This window comes from Actinia tenebrosa, unplaced genomic scaffold (assembly GCF_029948245.1).
Source record: "Actinia tenebrosa isolate PJP-AT-01 unplaced genomic scaffold, QUT_ActTen_1.0 PGA_scaffold17__23_contigs__length_9995812, whole genome shotgun sequence".
NCBI classification, from domain to species: Eukaryota; Metazoa; Cnidaria; class Anthozoa; order Actiniaria; family Actiniidae; genus Actinia; species Actinia tenebrosa.
The window spans coordinates 1078546-1097328 of NW_028292577.1; the positions used below are offsets into that span (position 1 = coordinate 1078546).

Consider the following 18783-nt stretch of genomic DNA (forward strand, 5'->3'; position numbering starts at 1 on the left):
TTGATTTAGCAATCCACACAAATTCTAGTTATAACGAAATATGTTTTACGGATTATTCTACGGATACCTTGGAGAAAGGGTATTGTTTTAGGAGCTGAAACTTAGAAAGATAACTGAATACCGTGTAAAGTTTCGAATGGACGTCGAGCTTCGATGTCTAATTTTAAGAAAAAGAACACCAAGAATTAACCCCAAAATAGAAGGTTTAATAAAGACAATATCAAGCATGCCATTGCCATGCCATTTTTCAAAAAAATTTGTCTTCTGGAACTCCATATCTTCCGAGAGACGAAGTACGTCACGGCATTGTAAATTCGCCATCATCAGGTGATTTCAAAGCAACATACGGTAAAAATAGAAATAAAAATCCTCTTTTCTTGTACAGCTGTAATTAGACATTCAAATAACAAATTATCAGTGGGTATGTAGGGGAGTGAGTGTTGCGTGACGACACTAATTGCGGCTGCGTAGGAAATTAGCACAACAATAGCCATGACAACAATGCACCAGTTAGAGTAGTTTATTTTCCACTTGAAATCAACGTGCCAGTGCGTGGCAGAGGGCAAGGGATTAGCTGTAGATATGGTCTAGGGGCCGGCTAGTCTTTCCCCTGATGCTTCGGCTAGAACACAATCTGCGTAATCCGTACACTCAAGGGCAGAGGGACTTAATCGCCGTCATGTCCGAAGTCCATACGACGACCCAGCGGATGTCTTGTGGTATGGCACGAAGGCACTAGTTATTTTTCTTCTGTATTTTGAAATAAATTATGTAATAAAAGTTGGTGGACGTGGGTTCGATTCCCACCGTATTGAGAGTACCTTTTTTAGCTATCTTTAGATCTTTTTATATATTCATTTATTCATTCATTATCTTTATAAAAGACTTTTATAAATTCCGCGAGAAAATGATGATATTATTTTTAAAAGGATATGGCCACTTTTCTTTTCGCTTTGTCAGTTAAGCAATCTTCATCTGAAAAAGTCGAGCTTTGTTTCTCTGCCTTAAAACTGTCGGGGAGCATTTGACTAACAAGAGCTTTTGCTAAAGTTAGTGTTATTTTTTATACGTTTCTATTTTCTCTTAAGAACAATTATGAGAAATGAATGAATGTCAAAGCTGTAATTACATGCATTAGAGGCTCCCGCACTCCTTTTTATAAGAACAACGAAAGTGACTTTCTATTGGACTTTAGCATTAATACTAACCTTGCCGATATTAGATAATTTTAGATTTTTTTATAATGCTTGTTTTTCATTTTGTTTTTTTCTAGTTTTTTGTAAATAGTAACTTTTTCTCTTTAAATTTTCACAAAGTACATAATGTAAATATTCTTTTATTATTATTATTTTTTTTTTAATGATTTACAAACTTATTATTATTATTACATTATTGTTATTAAAATTTATTCTAATTATGAGAAATGAATTAACTTCGTGGGGCATGTCACCCAAAATTATAGGTGATCCGCTTAAAGGGAAATATCTTGCACATTAGATCTTTGGCTGCTTACAGACTATGGATTGGGAAATTTCTATTTAGAAAGACGTTCATTTGTATGGCATATTTCCAGGGGCGCTTTAGTAGTTAAACCCCTCTTGTGCGTCACCAGCCCATCTTTCTACATCAATGATCAATTAGATGATTGCATTTCATACTACTAACAAACGATAAATATTAAACCAAGCTGTGCCCTTTACTTAGTTAATTAACTCTCTATTTACCTTCATAAACAAATAGTCCTACCAGCAGTTTTTAAGAGGCTTTTAAAAAAGATATATAAATCTTGAAAAATTAGTATTTATCAAAAACTATGAACTAATTCCACGACAGGCCTATAGGACACGAACAACAGGACAAAAATATCTCTTTCTATACCACTGCAACTTTTATTTTTGAAAGCAAAAGCAGTTATAGTACAATCGATCTATAAAATTAAGACATCAACTTCGTCAAAAACAAAAAATACTGACTTTCGTTTCTTTTCTTTTGACTTCTTTTTTTCTTTCTTCTAGACATTCTCAGTACACCCGCTAAAAAACATAACGTAAGTCACTGGATGTGATTATTTCACTTTCATTGAATAGTTCCACCAGTAGTTATAGTATTACTTTAAACTGAACCGGTAAACATAGTGGAATGTAAAATATATTTCCAATGGGGGAAAACTATTCTTCTGGGCCAGCCTCTTATGGATCTTGGAATTGAACGTGGGAATGAACATGGGATCCAATAGATTTTATAGTGAACTGGCTGAAACAAAACTGTTTTTGTTTTCTCCCATTTTTTACTTTCGCCTTTTTCAGGAAATGAGAATTTTAGTATTTGAACAAGAGTGAAGCGAGTAAACAAAACATCCATTCATGACGACCTAATTTTGGCTTAATTTGTATGTTCTTCATAACCTAGTAAATGTTATAGTAAATGGGTTCGATTTAGTTCAAAGCAATGCCCAGTAATGAATTGAAGTAGTCTAAGATCATGTTACCACTCCAATATACCTTCATACAGGAGAGCAACACTTTGAATATATCATTCTCGCTCTAACTCTCGACGAGTAGACAGCTAATTTTACAAACGAAGCCATGGAGTTCCTCGTTCTAATTCTCCTGTTTGTTCTGTTGTGTAAAGTGGACCATATCACAAGTACCAACACACACGATGATCGTAACCCAGGATTGTTGTTTGATAACCATCCTGGTTACCTTCTGTCTTTACCCGCCAACATGACCAAAGTCAAACAGATGACTACCAAAGTCTCCAGCAAGATGGATTGTGTGTTCGCTTGTGTTGAAACACCCTGGTGTCGTTCGGTCAATTTTAAGATCACAGCTGAGATGGACAGTCGTCACATATGTGAGCTGATAGCTACTGATAACTATACCAACCCAAAATATCTGAAACAGGACGAGAAATTTACTCATTTGAACATCAAGGTAAGATATGCATGTCCAAAATATTGTGCAGCACAGAAAGATTTCTATTTGTATTCATAGTTAGTTTGCTGCAGCAATAAGTTGTTACTCGTAGATAATCTTGATACCTACACTACTCAGTACCATCATCTTTCCTTTAATCCTTAATCAGAAATGTTCATTTTATTGTGGGACATTCACTGGAGTTTATGGATATTTCAATTTAAGTGGTGGTAAAAGGGTAAGCGGAATTTCCCATCGAGCAACCACACCACAGCAGAACTTTTCTTTATTTTTCCAGTATATTTACAACTTTTTTAAGAAATATCTTTTATTCAGAAATTTTCAAAATTATTGAATCATTTTTTGTTACCTATCTTAATTTCTGAATAGAATCCGTGTGAAGATGAACCATGTCTTAACCAAGGAATATGTATGCCTCATAGTAACAGGCTGGACTATCGCTGCAAATGTAAGGAAGGATACACTGGAAGCAACTGCCAAAATGGTGAGCCTCTAATGATTTTTTTTTTTCAAATATAAAAAATATCTCCCAGCAAGTAAGACTCTTTTTGTTCATTCATTTTTTGTTTTGAAGGCCTTTTATTTTATCTTTTCTCATCGTTTTTCCCCTCGTTCAAATCGGAATAACATAGATAATGATTATTTTGTCTTACTTTGAGTTCCCTTAGGCTGCTTTTACACGGCGGTACCGGACAAATTTTTAACCCGTCAACAACTTGAAAAGTATGTATTATTTACACAGAACCGTCTCTTTAATCGTATAAAAGGTACATTCTGTTTACTGTCGGTCAGAAACAAATTAAAGAATGACTGCTGAGGAGAGTATCTGTTTAACGGATAAACGTGGTAATGTTAGTGATTTTCCATCTGATCCTGCGTAAAGCATGCTGCCTACAGCTTGCTGTGTTAGCTAGACAAGGCGGTCTTCATACGTTACCGGACAAATTTCTATTCGGCTTGTCGTACGAAAATTTATCCAACCAGTTGTTTACACGGTACCTATCATTTTTTATCCCACCAAGTCAAAAGCTCGAATTTTTAAGTCCCAAATTTCCACGGCTAGGCTTACGAATTTTTGTATGAACGGAACCCCTAAACGTATATCTTTTTGACCGGTTGGACCGGTTTTGATTCTATCTTTGTAGATATCGATGAATGCATGGGATCTCATGGATGTCATTCTGACGCAACCTGCATCAATTCACCTGGTTCCTTTAGATGTCAGTGTAAACCTGGCTTCACGGGAAATGGAAAGGATTGCAGAGGTACGTAAGTGAAATCATGATTGTAAAACTAGGAAAGCTGCATTATGTGTACTAAATAAAGTAAATATTAAGTAAATATTCGATTCTATCTTTGTAGATATCGATGAATGCAAGGGATCTCATGGATGTCATTCTGACGCAACCTGCATCAATTCACCTGGTTCCTTTAGATGTCAGTGTAAACCTGGCTTCACGGGAAATGGAAAGGATTGCAGAGGTACGTAAGTGAAAATCATGATTGTAAAACTAGGAAAGCTGCATTATGTGTACGAAATAAAGTAAATCCAAAGTAAATATTTGATTTTATCCGTCATCTATCCGTCTTCAAACTCGCCTTCATTTCGAAAATCAGAGAGATAGAACGTGACGTCACGAATGGAAACAACACTGTTTCAGCCATTTGCCTATAGACACCCCATTCCTACTGATTTGATTCTATATTGTAGATGTAGATGAATGCATGGGATCTCATGGATGTCATTCTGACGCAACCTGCGTCAACTCACCTGGTTCCTTTAGATGTCAGTGTAAACCTGGCTTCACGGGAAATGGAAAGGATTGCAGAGGTACGTAATCATGATTGTAAAATTAGGAAAGCTGCATAAAGTAAATCTAAAGTAAATATTTACTGGGATACCTGTGATATCACAGCCGTAAAATGCCTTGGTTTTTTTTATTTTTTTTATTTTTTTTATTTTTTTCCTTTTTTGTTTTTGTTGTTTTTTGTTATTTTCCTCCGCGACAAAATAACAAAGTTGCGCTATAGTACCGAAGGGTCTTCAGGAACTTACCCTTGAGACGTTTGCGTTTATCTGCTATAGGGTTCCCGTCTATAGTCCAATCAATTATCATGTACCAGATGTCAATCAATGTCACTATGTTGTCAAGTGATTTATGATAGGGCGGAGCTAGCAGATCACGTGGCACAGGTTTTTGTCTATGCATACTCTATTTCGTTGACCGCCGTAATTCAAGACAGCTGAACTAGAATGATTAATCATTTATCAATTTCGTAAACAAGGGTTTCAGCCGAGAAGATAGCGATGATTTCGAAGCGATGATTTCTAAGAATTTTCAATGAACTTCATGGGCAAAAGATTGTTTTGGTTAACTATTCATGATTCATCTACTCGAACAGTATTTTCTGCACGAACAAGCGAAGATCGATGAGGAGAACAGGGTTTCAAGAGTCAGAATTACGATAAGCGATAGTATAAACAAATTCATTGAGCATGACTCGTTATTCTCTTGAACTCGACAATATAGTCTTATAGCCTATATTTATGTATTTATATTAACTGTTTTGGCTTCAAAGTCTACTCACAAAGGAACATGAAGTACAAAGCATATTTAAAGATTCTATTTGATTTAATAAGCAAAATAAATAATAATGCTACGCACATTCCAGGGTTTGATCTTTGCCGTTCGAAGCGTTTTGATCTCCTTCAATTTTTCTTCAAAAAAATGGTGATTCATTTAAAAATATCTATAAATTATAAAATGTTAAGCAATAATGAAAGAGGTTTTGAGCAAATATTAGCCTGTATTTACGCTTTTTCGATTTTAAAGGGAGGCGTGCGAATGTGCATGCTTTTGAAACGTGGTTGAACAACAAGCTAATTACGTATGCCAAAATTCGGATCCCGGAACTGGAATTGGAGTTCCACATTGAGTTTGATGAGTATGGCATAAACACTCTCAAACTGTTTTTAACACTGTCGTTCGAAAGTTTACAACTTATTTTTACTTCTCCTTTAGATTCTTAGAAACTCTGATACTAGTAAACCGTCCCAACCAGGGTCTGGTTTATCATTACTTCGAGAGGTCACGAAATACTTTATCAGTATTTTTGGAAGCTCAACCAACTAAATCCTCCATGCATGTTGAAACCAGGTCCTCGAGGTACTCCAGGTATCCCAGTGTACCCTTCCAACAGTGCCTTGTTGATTCTATCTTTGTAGATATATTTGTTATTGTACCTTAATTTCAGTATTTTATTTGTTGAATTTTACGATATCAATGTCATTTTATTTATACTTACTTATTCAAGGATATTAACTGTGTTGCGAGAAAATGTTTTGCTTATTTACGATTCAAATTTTAATAATGTTAATTGTAGATATCGATGAATGCATGGGATCTCATGGATGTCATTCTGACGCAACCTGCATCAATTCACCTGGTTCCTTTAGATGTCAGTGTAAACCTGGCTTCATGGGAAATGGAAAGGATTGCAGAGGTACGTACGTGAAAACATGATCGTAAAACTAGGAAAGCTGCATTATGTGTACCAAATAAAGTAAATCTAAAGTAAATATTTGATTTTATCCGTCATCTATCGGTCTTCAAACTAGCCACCATTTCGAAAATCAGAGAGATAGAACGTGACGTCACGAATGGAAACAACGCTGTTTCAGACATATGCCTATAGACACCCCATTCCTACTGATTTGATTCTATATTGTAGATGTAGATGAATGCATGGGATCTCATGGATGTCATTCTGACGCAACCTGCGTCAATTCACCTGGTTCCTTTAGATGTCAGTGTAAACCTGGCTTCACGGGAAATGGAAAGGATTGCAGAGGTACGTACGTGAAAGCATGATTGTAAAACTAGGAAAGCTGCATGTGTACCAAATAAAGTAAATTTTAAGTAATTATTAGATTAAGGTGGGAATGGGCGTCACTATTATTTCCGACCTTGCATGATTTCAGTACAGTGTTGTTTCCATACGTGACGTCACATAGCAACCGATGGATTGCTTCGGGATTCTTGTTCTTTGTAATATTAGTAAAACGCCATAGCAGTTTGGAAAATGGACCAAAAGAAAGGCTACAGATTGAAATGCTTTTATGCTAAATCCTCCTCCTATGTCGTATTTTAAAAATATTATTGTAGTATGTAGCTTTTTTATGGCTATCCATTTTTTGATACGCGAAGTTCCTTCTTCTGTCGAGGACAATCAAGAAAGTACTTTGGCAGAATCTTAGGAATATCCAGCTAAGCGGTGAACGCGGCGCGCAAAGCATGATTGGACAAAATGACAGGCCCTAAGCTTGAACGATGCAAGCATGGCGGTAAATTGACATTGTTTTGATTCTTCCTTTCCATATTTCTTGTAGGCATGTATATTATATTTCAGTCAAACGAAAACAGAAAAATACGCAAAAGTCGGGTTACAGTAGCTTGGGATAATTAGGATATTTTGACCTTTTTATCCGTCATCTATCCGTCTTTAAACTCGGTACCACTTTGTAAATCAGAGAGCTGGAACGTGTCAAGAATGGAAACAACACTGTTTCAGCCATTTGCCTATAGACGCCCCATTCCTACTGATTTGATTCTATATTGTAGATGTGGATGAATGCATGGGATCTCATGGATGTCATTCTGATGCAATCTGCATCAATTCACATGGGTCCTTTAGATGTCAGTGTAAACCTGGCTTCATGGGAAATGGAAAGGATTGCAGAGGTACGTACGTGAAATCATGATTGTAAGACTAGGAAAGCTGCATTACCAAATAAAGTAAATCTAAAGTAAATATTTGATTTTAGGTACGTACGTGAAAATATGATTGTAAACTGTGCATTTTATGTGTTACCTTTATAACAAATATGTGAAATAAGATAACTTTTTTTACTAGTAAGAGACTGTTCAGATCTCTACAAGAATGGCGAAAGACGTAACGGAGTGTACACCATCAAACCAGACAGTCAAGGAACCTTACAAGTCTACTGTGACATGACAACTGACGGAGGGGGGTGGACAGTGTTCCAGAGAAGACAAGATGGATCAGTAGACTTTTATCTTGACTGGCAGCCGTACAAAACAGGTTTTGGGAACCTGAATGGCGAGTTTTGGCTGGGCAATGACTACATCCATCGACTGACTGCAAGAACTCCTTCGACATTGCGCGTGGAGCTGGAGGACTGGGTAGGAACAAGGAAGTATGCCAAATATGGTAGTTTTAGTGTTAATGCTGAGTCAGACAAGTACAGTTTGAGTGTAGGTTCGTATTCAGGTAGTGCTGTGGACTCACTGTCGTATCATAACAACATGGCATTCAGTACAAAAGACAGGGATAATGATGTTCATAGTGGGAATTGTGCCACTACTTACACTGGTGCCTGGTGGTACCATGATTGCTATCATTCAAATCTAAACGGTCGGTATCTCGGGAATGTAATTGATAATAAGGGAGTCAGGTGGTATAGTTTGTCACTGAAGTTCACTGAGATGAAGATACGGCCACAAGCATTCTAAGCTGAGATGAATCAGAAGAAGGACGAGTCCAATAAAGATGACGCATACGTTCTGCACACTATCAAGCCTACACACTAAAAAAAGACAATAAATAGGATTTAAGGAGTGGCATATCCACAGAGTCGGCACTTTAATGAGAACAATTGGAATTTGTAGAAGTTGAATTTAGATTTCAAACAGGTTTCAACCCAACAATTTTATTATGAGCTCAATAGCAGATTTAATCAAAAATAGCAGCTTTTTCGAAAGCAGTTAGCATAAGCTAGATTATGGGTGACATTGAAATGGCACGTAATAAAGCAGGGTCACGGTGTAGGAATGACGATACCCTCTGAACCAATCACAGAGCACTAGATTACTGCTCATTCATCCGATGAACATGGTCTATAACTTCACCGACACGTCACGTCACGGCACGTTAAGTTTATGTGTAAAACAACGCGAAACATTCTTATGTTTTTGTAATGCACGTTCATTGCCACATATTGAATATTTGTAAAAATAAATGCATGAAATAAAGTTAAATAAAGTTGATCAAGCTACTCAAAAATCGAGGATGTTTTATTTTAGCACGCCTGGTTTTGTGTAGTTTAAATGCATGTCTATTTTAGCCTATGATTGGAGGAGGGAGGGGGGAAATATTCTCTTTAGTTTATCTCCAGCCTTTCATCTTGTTTTTGATAATAAATAATCACTAGCTTCCTCTGGCCTTTCCGAGGTCGATGAAAAAAAATGGGTAGAATTTTAATGGCTTTGCGGTACATTTTGGGGCTGTTTAACGCTGGAAAAATCTATCGGTTTGAGATGTTTGAAATATGTTGGAAATATGTTGGAAATATGTTGGAAATATGTTGGAAATATGTTGGAAATATGTTGGAAATATGTTGGAAATATGTTGGAAATATGTTGGAAATATGTTGGAAATATGTTGGAAATATGTTGGAAATATGTTGGAAATATGTTGGAAATATGTTGGAAATATGTTGGAAATATGTTGGAAATTTAAGCAATAGAAAACTTTTTCCGTGTTTACATAGCCTGATAGCAACACGAGGGGAGGTTGGGAGAATTCGAGACAGTTATACAAACCCGAGACGTAGTCGAGGGTTTGCATAACTGTCGAGAATTCTCCCAACCCCCCGAGTGTTGCTATCAGGCTATGTAAACACAGAGAAAAAAGTTTTCTATTGCTTTTATAAAATACATACTAAGGGAAAACATTACCACTTGCAAGAAAATAAATCTTTATTTGAATTTGATTCTCATATCAAAATACAAATTCTCCATACATCACGAACTTCGATCGTTAGCCAATCACATTTTGTGTAATAAACGCCAAGGAGGCAAATGTGAAGCGAGAAAGAATCGCTAGCTATTTTAAACATTTATCATTCTAAAACTTTAAAACAAATACAAAGAAATGTCCAAAGATTGAATAGAAATCTTAATAAAAGATTTCAGAATTGATTATCTTTACGAAAGTGATCAAAAGTAGATAACTGAGTGTCACTGTGACTGGAATTCTCGGTTGAAAGAAACGTGGTTTTGCTCAATTTGACAGCGAGAAAACATGGCAGCGAAGTTGATTGTTTCGTCTTGCCTCGAGAAGATATTTTGTGGAGCTGAAGAGCTATCGCTGGAAAAAGTTTGAAGCTGCTGACTGTTTCCTTTAAATACTTGTATTCTTTATCGGGCAGTGCATTTAAATCATGAGAAAGCACGTCGCTGAACAACCGCAGCTGTCCCGACGGAGGACGTGTGTTGTAGCTCCTGAGGGAATTCTCCTGAGGGAAGACCTGCATGAGACCATAGGGTTATGCCTGTGGCCCTGACACAAGTCAAAATTTGGAACTTCGTCTTCAAAATACATTTTTGGGGGCGTTTTTTTTCCCCGAAAGAAACTGTAAATTTTTAATTTTTGAACTAGCACCGGGAAAACACGAAAGATGTGACGTCACAACTGTGTTTACATACCCTCATGCAAACATGGCTATCGTACTATTTAATTAATTTTATAAATGTTGGTAATATGTTTGAAATATGTTTGAAATATGTTGGAAATATGTTGGAAATATGTTTGAAATATGTTTGAAATATGTTGGAAATATGTTGGAAATATGTTGGAAATATGTTGGAAATATGTTGGAAATATGTTGGAAATATGTTGGAAATATGTTGGAAATATGTTGGAAATATGTTTTAAATATGTTGGAAATATGTTTTAAATATGTTGGAAATATGTTGGAAATATGTTGGAAATATGTTGGAAATATGTTGGAAATGTTCGTGGAAGTTTGTCAATAGTAATGGGTGCATCTTGAAAATTTGTTGGAAGGGATGTCCAGAAATCTGTTGAATGTATGTTGGAAGCCAATTTTGGAAACAGGTTTGAAGTGTCCAAAACTAAATCAAGGAAATACGTTGGAAGTCCTTGAGGGATGTTGTAAATATCATAGAAATTCGGTTGAAAATATATTGGAAGTTTTTTTGAAAAGATGGTGGAAACATCATGGAAGTTTCATGTGAATATATTGGAAATTTCATGAAAATGTCATGAAATTTTAATAAAATGATATAGTATGAAATTTTTATTTAAGTTTCCTAGATATTCATATATTGATCTTAGATTGTAACACATAATTAAAGAATCGCCCATTGATTTCCATTGTCTGTCTTCTTATCGAATATAGGTGACTTCTTATAATGTTTCAAAACTCAAGTGGAACCATGACTGCGGCGAAAATTCCATATATATTTCCAACAAATTTCCATGATATTCATTAAAATCAATAAAATTGTGAGTTGAGTGTTATATATTTATTGTAAATATAGAATATAGTGGTAGTGCTAACCTTGTCTCCAGGGCCCTCTCTCACTAGGGACGAGGTTGTGGTAGTGCATGTGGCGTTGAACCTCACGTAAGAGCCCCTTACGGGGAGTGATGGTTGTAAAATATCTTTTTAAAGTATAAGTACAAAATGACTGTACTTGTTTTATATATTTTTCGTCGACACAATCTTTTGGGGCACTGACCCATCGACAGGGAAAGGATGTTTGACAATGACAATAGATTGAATTTACATTATTATGGTAAACTAACGTGAACTATGCCAAAAAATGACTGTGACAACAATGTGAAACTGAAGAGATAGAAAACGAGCGCCCAAGTTTTTTCCACTGGGCCACGATTTCAGGACATTAACACAACAATAGTCATGACATCAGTGCAACAGATAGACTAGTTTATTTTCCACTTCAAATCAACGGATGGGATTAGGGCAATGGATTAGCTGTAGATATGGTCTGGGGGAAGGCTAGTCTCTCCCCTGATGCTTCGTCTAGAACACTATCCTATGTAATCCGTACACCCAAGGGCAGAGGGACTTAATCGCCGTCATGTCCGAAGTCCATACGATGACCCAGCGGATGTCTCGGGGTATGGCATGAAGTCACTATTTTTTCTTCTTCTGTATTTTGGAATTAATTATGTGATTAAATTTAGTGGACGCGGGTTCGATTCCCACCGTATTAACAGTACCTTTTTATCTAGCTTTAGATCTTTTTCCTATTCATTTATTCATTTATTATTTCTATAATTTTTCTTATAAAATCGAGAAAATGATGGTATTATTTTTAAGAAGGTATGTCCACTTTTTTCGCTTTAACAGTTAAGCAATCTTCATCTGAAAAAGTCGAGCTTTGCTTTCCTAAAGCTGTCGGGGAGCAGTTGACTGAAAAGAGCTTTTGCTAAACTAAAGTAGAACTGCTTTCTACTTCTGCAACCGAAACTTGTGTCGCGAACGTAACAAGTTTCAGGATGAAAATTGCGCCGTGTAACACCCCTGTGAAACTTGTCTCGCAACGCCTTTGCACACAAGTTTCAGCTAAAAGTTTCAACGTGGAACAGGACCTTTATTGTTATTTTTGTATACGTTTCTATGTTTTCTTAGGAACAATCATGAAAAATAAATTAATTTCGTGGGGCAGGTCACCCAAAACAGGCTGTCCTGCCTAAAAGGGAAAGATCTTGTACATTGGATCTTTGGCTGCTTACAGACTATGGATTGGGAAATTTCTATTTAGAAAGACGTTCATTTGTATGGCATATTTCCAGGGCGCTTTAGCAGTTAAACCCCCTTGTGCGCCACCAGCCCATCTTTCTACGTCAATGATCAATGAGATGATTGCATTTTATATTGTTAACAAATAATAAACATTAAACCAAGCTGTGCCCTTTACTTAGTTAATTAACTCTTTATTTACCTTCATAAACAAATAGTTCTACCAGCAATTTTTAAAAAGATTTTTAAAAAGATTTAAAATTCAAAAAATCAATATTTATAGAAAAAATTTAATTCCACGACAGGTCGATAGGACACGACAACAGGACGAAAATATCTCTGCTATACCACTGCAACAGTTTTTTTAAAAAACCAAAAGAAGTTATGGTGCAATCGATCTAAAGAAAAGAACTGACTTTTTTTTTTCTTTTGACTTCTTTTTTCTTTCTTCTAGACATTCTCAGTACACCCGCTAAAAAACATAACGTACGTCACTGGATGTGATTATTTCACTTTCATTGAATAGTTCCACCAGTAGTTATAGTATTACTTTAAACTGAACCGGTAAACATAGTGGAATGTAAAATATATTTCCAATGGGGGAAAACTATTCTTCTGGGCCAGCCTCTTATGGATCTTGGAATTGAACGTGGGAATGAACATGGGATCCAATAGATTTTATAGTGAACTGGCTGAAACAAAACTGTTTTTGTTTTCTCCCATTTTTTACTTTCGCCTTTTTCAGGAAATGAGAATCTTAGTATTTGAACAAGAGTGCAGCAAGTAAACAAAACATCCATTCATGATGACCTAATTTTGGCTTAATTTGTATGTTCTTCATAACCTAGTAAAAGTTATAGTAAATGGGTTCGATTTAGTTCAAAGCAATGCCCAGTAATGAATTGAAGTAGTCTAAGATCATGTTACCACTCCAATATACCTTCATACAGGAGAGCAACACTTTGAGTATATCATTCTTGCTCTAACTCTCGACGAGTAGACAGCTAATTTTACAAACGAAGCCATGGAGTTCCTCGTTCTAATTCTCCTGTTTGTTCTGTTGTGTAAAGTGGACCATATCACAAGTACCAACACACACGATGATCGTAACCCAGGATTGATGTTTGATAACCATCCTGGTTACCTTCTGTCTTTACCCGCCAACATGACCAAAGTCAAACAGATGACTAGCAAAGTCTCCAGCAAGATGGATTGTGTGTTCGCTTGTGTTGAAACACCCTGGTGTCGTTCGGTCAATTTTAAGATCACAGCTGAGATGGACAGTCGTCACATATGTGAGCTGATAGCTACTGATAACTATACCAACCCAAAGTATTTGAAACAGGACGAGAAATTTACTCATTTGAACATCAAGGTAAGATATGCATGTCCAAAATCTTGTGCAGTACAGAAAGATTTCTATTTCTATTCATAGTTAGTCTACTGCAGCAATAAGTTGTTACTCGTAGATAATTTTGATACCTACACTACTCAATACCATCATCTTTCCTTTAGTCCTTAATCAGAAATGTTCATTTTATTGTGGGACATTTACTGGAGTTCGAATATTTCAATTTATGTGGTGGTAAAAGGGTAAGCGGGATTTCCCATTGAGTAACCATAACACAGCAGAACTTTTCTTTATTTTCCTGAATATTTACAACTTCCATGGAATCATGTGCGGGCTTGAAGATACACAACAAGAGACCAATAAGACCATTACAATAAACGAGTATTAATTTGATATACAGTCGTGGTCAGTAAAATTTCTTAATTTCTGAATAGAATCCGTGTGAAGACGAGCCATGTCTTAACCAAGGAATATGTATACCTCATAGTAACAGGCTGGACTATCGCTGCAAATGTAGGGAAGGATACACTGGAAGTAACTGCCAAAATGGTGAGCCTCAATTGTTTTTTTTTCAAATATAAAAAATATCTCCCAGCAAGTAAGACTCTTTTTGTTCATTCAATTTTTTGTTTTTGTTTTGAAGGCCTTTTATTTTATCATTTCTCATCGTTTTTCCCCTCGTTCAAATCGGAATAACATAGATAATATCCGGTTTACCGGATAAACGTGGTAATGTTAGTGATTTTCCTTCTGATCCTGCGTAAACCATGGTGCCTACAGCTCGCTGTGTTAGCTAGACAAGATCTTCATACGTTATAGGACAAATCTTTTTGACCGGTTTGACCGGTTTTGATTCTATCTTTGTAGATATCGATGAATGCATGGGATCTCATGGATGTCATTCTGACGCAACCTGCATCAATTCACCTGGTTCCTTTAGATGTCAGTGTAAACCTGGCTTCATGGGAAATGGAAAGGATTGCAGAGGTACGTAAATGAAAACATGATTGAAAAACTAAGAAAGCTGCATTACCAAATAAAGTAAATCTTGAGTAAATATTTGATTTTATCCGTCATCTATCGGTCTTCAAACTCGCCTTCATTTCGAAAATCAGAGAGCTAGAACGTGACGTCACGAATGGAAACAACGCTGTTTCAGCTATTTGCCTATAGACACCCCATTCCTACTGATTTGATTCTATCTTTGTAGATATCGATGAATGCATGGGATCTCATGGATGTCATTCTGACGCAACCTGCATCAATTCACCTGGTTCCTTTAGATGTCAGTGTAAACCTGGCTTCACGGGAAATGGGAAGGATTGCAGAGGTACTTACGTGAAAGCATGATTGAAAAACTGCGTATTTTATGTGTTACCTTTATAACAAATCAAGAATCAAGAGAATATTAAGTAAGAGAGCACATCTCCCATACATGGGTCTGTAACCATGAAAGTTTCTTGAAAATCTATCTTTAGCTGCGCGCGCATGCCTGAGCTATTTTTAACATGCGATCCCTTATTACTGCTCAGAGTTGTAGTGACTTCCATGCGAGCGAAAAATGTTTAGTTTCCGACGAGAAGAATGCCTTCAAAATTAGTAAAAAGTTGAAATGATTAAAGTATCATATGTTCTCCATGGACGAATTAAACTTTAACTTAACAATTGATGTAAAAGAACATCGAAAAAGATCAAATCAGGATGGCTTTCAGTCACATACGAACAAGCGCTAAAAACAGCGAAGACGCCATGGGGAAGGAAACCGCAATAAAAAATACGATGAAAATAGCGAAAAACCTACAGTGAATACAGCCAAAAAAGCATTTACCGTAGTGTTTTCTATAGTAAATAAAGTTTAAGTTGAAGTAATTAAGAAGACGATGAACAAGACCAGTATTTTGTTTCACACACGAATCAGAAAAACCGCTATTTGCACCGAAATGTGCCGAAGAAAATTTTCCGTTTTCACAGAGGAAAAAACTACAAGAGGCACTGAAATGATTTTTCACAATTATTAAATATGTTTAGCTTGCCAAAATACGGTGTGTCAGCTTATGCAAAAGACATTGCCCATTGAGAAAAGGCGAATTAATGAAAAAGTTTGACTCTAAAACTAGAACTTTCAAATTTTGCACCATGAATTTTCGCTCCGCCTCAATGTTCAGGTATTTCAAACTTAGTATTTGAGGGTTCAAACTAATAAAAAAGAGATTATTTTTACCTGATTGAAGGGCATTTTACTTGCGATTTTTTCTGCCAGATGCTCTCAGTTCGGCGTATTTGTGCCTTTATGTTTAATTCTTCTATTCTGAGCAGCTTGACTGTTTTCAGCTATCTTAAAACCTCTTCTTTTTACTGGTAAACAACTGATTCTAACAGTAAATGCTAAATTTTCTCTCAAGTTTAAAGTTTTTTAAACTTTTGACTCAGTGAATTCAACCGAAGTTTGTTCATCGAAAATCTTTCGTAAACGAGTCCAATCTACCTTCATTTTAGATGTCCATTAGATAACTTGTCATTTTGAAAACACTGAAGTTCAGGTCAGAAGTACGTGTTCTTCGGATGCAGCAATATTAGCTGTATTTCAGTTTAGGTGGAGAATTGTGGAATAACTTACAGTCTCATCTATAACTGCAATCAACTCCAAAATGATTGAGTCTCAATCGAGCGACCATTGTTTTGATTTAAAAACAAGCTTGAATGATGTTGTCTCAGCTGATTATTTTTTACATATGCTGTTTATGGATTCTTTCAAAAACCTTTCAGAATTTCTCAAGGAAGTCCTCTAAACACATTTTCTCGTCAAATTGAATAAAGTTTGGTTTGTTAACTGCTTGAAACTTGCTTTGTCACTGCCGATCTCTTCTGTACCTATGACGTCACTACAACTCTGACCAATCAAGATTGGAATGCTAAAATAGCTCAGACTAGCGCGCGGAGCTAAAAATAGATTTTCAAGAAACTTTCATGGGTCACAGGGACATGCTCTCTTACTTCATATTCTCTTGAACAAATATATGAAATAAGATAACTTTTTTTACTAGTAATTCGACTAGACTGTTCAGATCTCTACAAGAATGGCGAAAGACGTAACGGAGTGTACACCATCAAACCAGACAATCAAGGAACCTTGCAAGTCTACTGTGACATGACAACTGACGGAGGGGGGTGGACAGTGTTCCAGAGAAGACAAGATGGATCAGTAGACTTTTATCTTGACTGGCAGCCGTACAAAACAAGTTTTGGGAACCTGAATGGCGAGTTTTGGCTGGGCAATGACTACATCCATCGACTGACTGCAAGAACTCCCTCGACATTGCGCGTGGAGATGGAGGACTGGGCAGGAACAAGGAAGTATGCCAAATATGGTAAGTGTATATTATGTATATTAGTGTTAATGGTGAGTCAGACAACTACAGGCTGAGTGTAGGTTCGTATTCAGGTAATGCAGGGGACTCGCTGACATACCATAACAACATGCCATTCAGTACAAAAGACAGGGATTATAGTGGAAGTTGTACTATTTCTTACACTGGTGCCTGGTGGTACAAGTCTTGCTATCATTCAAATCTAAACGGTCGGTATCTCGGGGATGTTAATGATTATAAGGGAGTCAACTGGAATACGTTTAGCAATAACGGTTTGTCACTGAAATTCACTGAGATGAAAATACGGCCTCAAGCATTCTAAGCTGAGGTGAATCAGAAGAAGGACGAGTCCAATAAAGATGACGCATATGGTCTGCACACTATCAAGCCTACACACTAAAAAAGACAATAAACAGGATTTAAGCAGTGGCATATCCACAGAGTCGGTACTTTACTGAGAACAATTGGAATTTGTAGAATTTGAATTTAGATTTGAAACACGTTTCAACCCAACAATTTTATTATGAGCTCAATAGCAGATTTACTCAAAAATAGCAATTTTTTTCAAAAGCAGTTAGCATAAGCTAGATTATGGGTGACATTGAAATGGCACGTAATAAAGCAGGGTCACGGTGTAGGAATGACGATACCCTCTGAACCAATCACAGCGCACTATAGATTACTGCTCACTCATCCGGATGAACATGGTCTATAACTGCACCGTCTAGCACGGCACGGCAAGTTCATAGCGTGAGTTTTTCATTGTTATATGACATTTGATTCGATCAATATACCTATATATAAGTTAATCGCGAACATTCTTGGGGAACATCCTTTTTTAGGAGGAGGGTGGACCTGAGGAATCCCTATAAACAGTAGTGTAAAATATTAAGACCTCCTTTTCTTCTGTCTGTATAAAAAAGTGACCCTCTCCTCGAAATTTGTTGAATTCTTGTCCCTCCCCCTTATGTATTATGAAATATTTGATGACCCCCTTTTGGACTGAGTGGAACCTTAATGACCCTTTAATTTGCCTTTATGTCTTTGGAATGTTCATTACCACATATTCAATATTTGTGAGAATAAATGCATGAAATAAAGTTGAATAAAGTTGATCAAGCGACTCGAAAATCGAGGATGTTTTATTTTGATTCAACTTCGGCCCTAGGGTTTTTATGTCTATTTCAGCGAATAATTGGAGGAGGGAGGGTGAATATTTTGTTTCGTTTCTCTCCAACCTTTCATCTTGTTTTTGATAATTAATAATCACTTCCTTTGATAGCCTATCCGAGGTCGATGAAAAAAAAAAACTGGGTAGAAATGGCTTCGCAATACATCAGTCCTCAAACCTTTTGGAAAATTTCATGGTATGGAAATATGTTGGAAATGTCAGACGCGCGCATGTTGGAAATTTGTGGGAATTAATATACTGCCGGAATTGTGTTGAAAATATGTCCGAAGCCAATGTTGAAAATAGGTAGGAAATGTGTTGGAAGTGAATGACGGAAATTGTTGGAAGTATCCAAAACT

General features: G+C 36.5%; 1 pseudogene across 1 annotated transcript; it reads left to right on the top strand.

The window, feature by feature from the left end:
- Nucleotides 1-2557: 2557 nt before the first annotated feature.
- On the top strand, nt 2558-18339 carry LOC116299506 (uncharacterized; annotated as a pseudogene). The gene is made up of 14 exons (XR_016120102.1): nt 2558-2936; nt 3309-3423; nt 4085-4204; nt 4302-4421; nt 4651-4770; nt 6324-6443; nt 6672-6791; nt 7562-7681; nt 7854-8392; nt 13535-13909; nt 14320-14434; nt 14753-14872; nt 15096-15215; nt 16930-18339. The product of XR_016120102.1 is annotated as an uncharacterized LOC116299506 (transcript).
- The last annotated feature ends 444 nt before the right edge of the window (nt 18340-18783 follow it).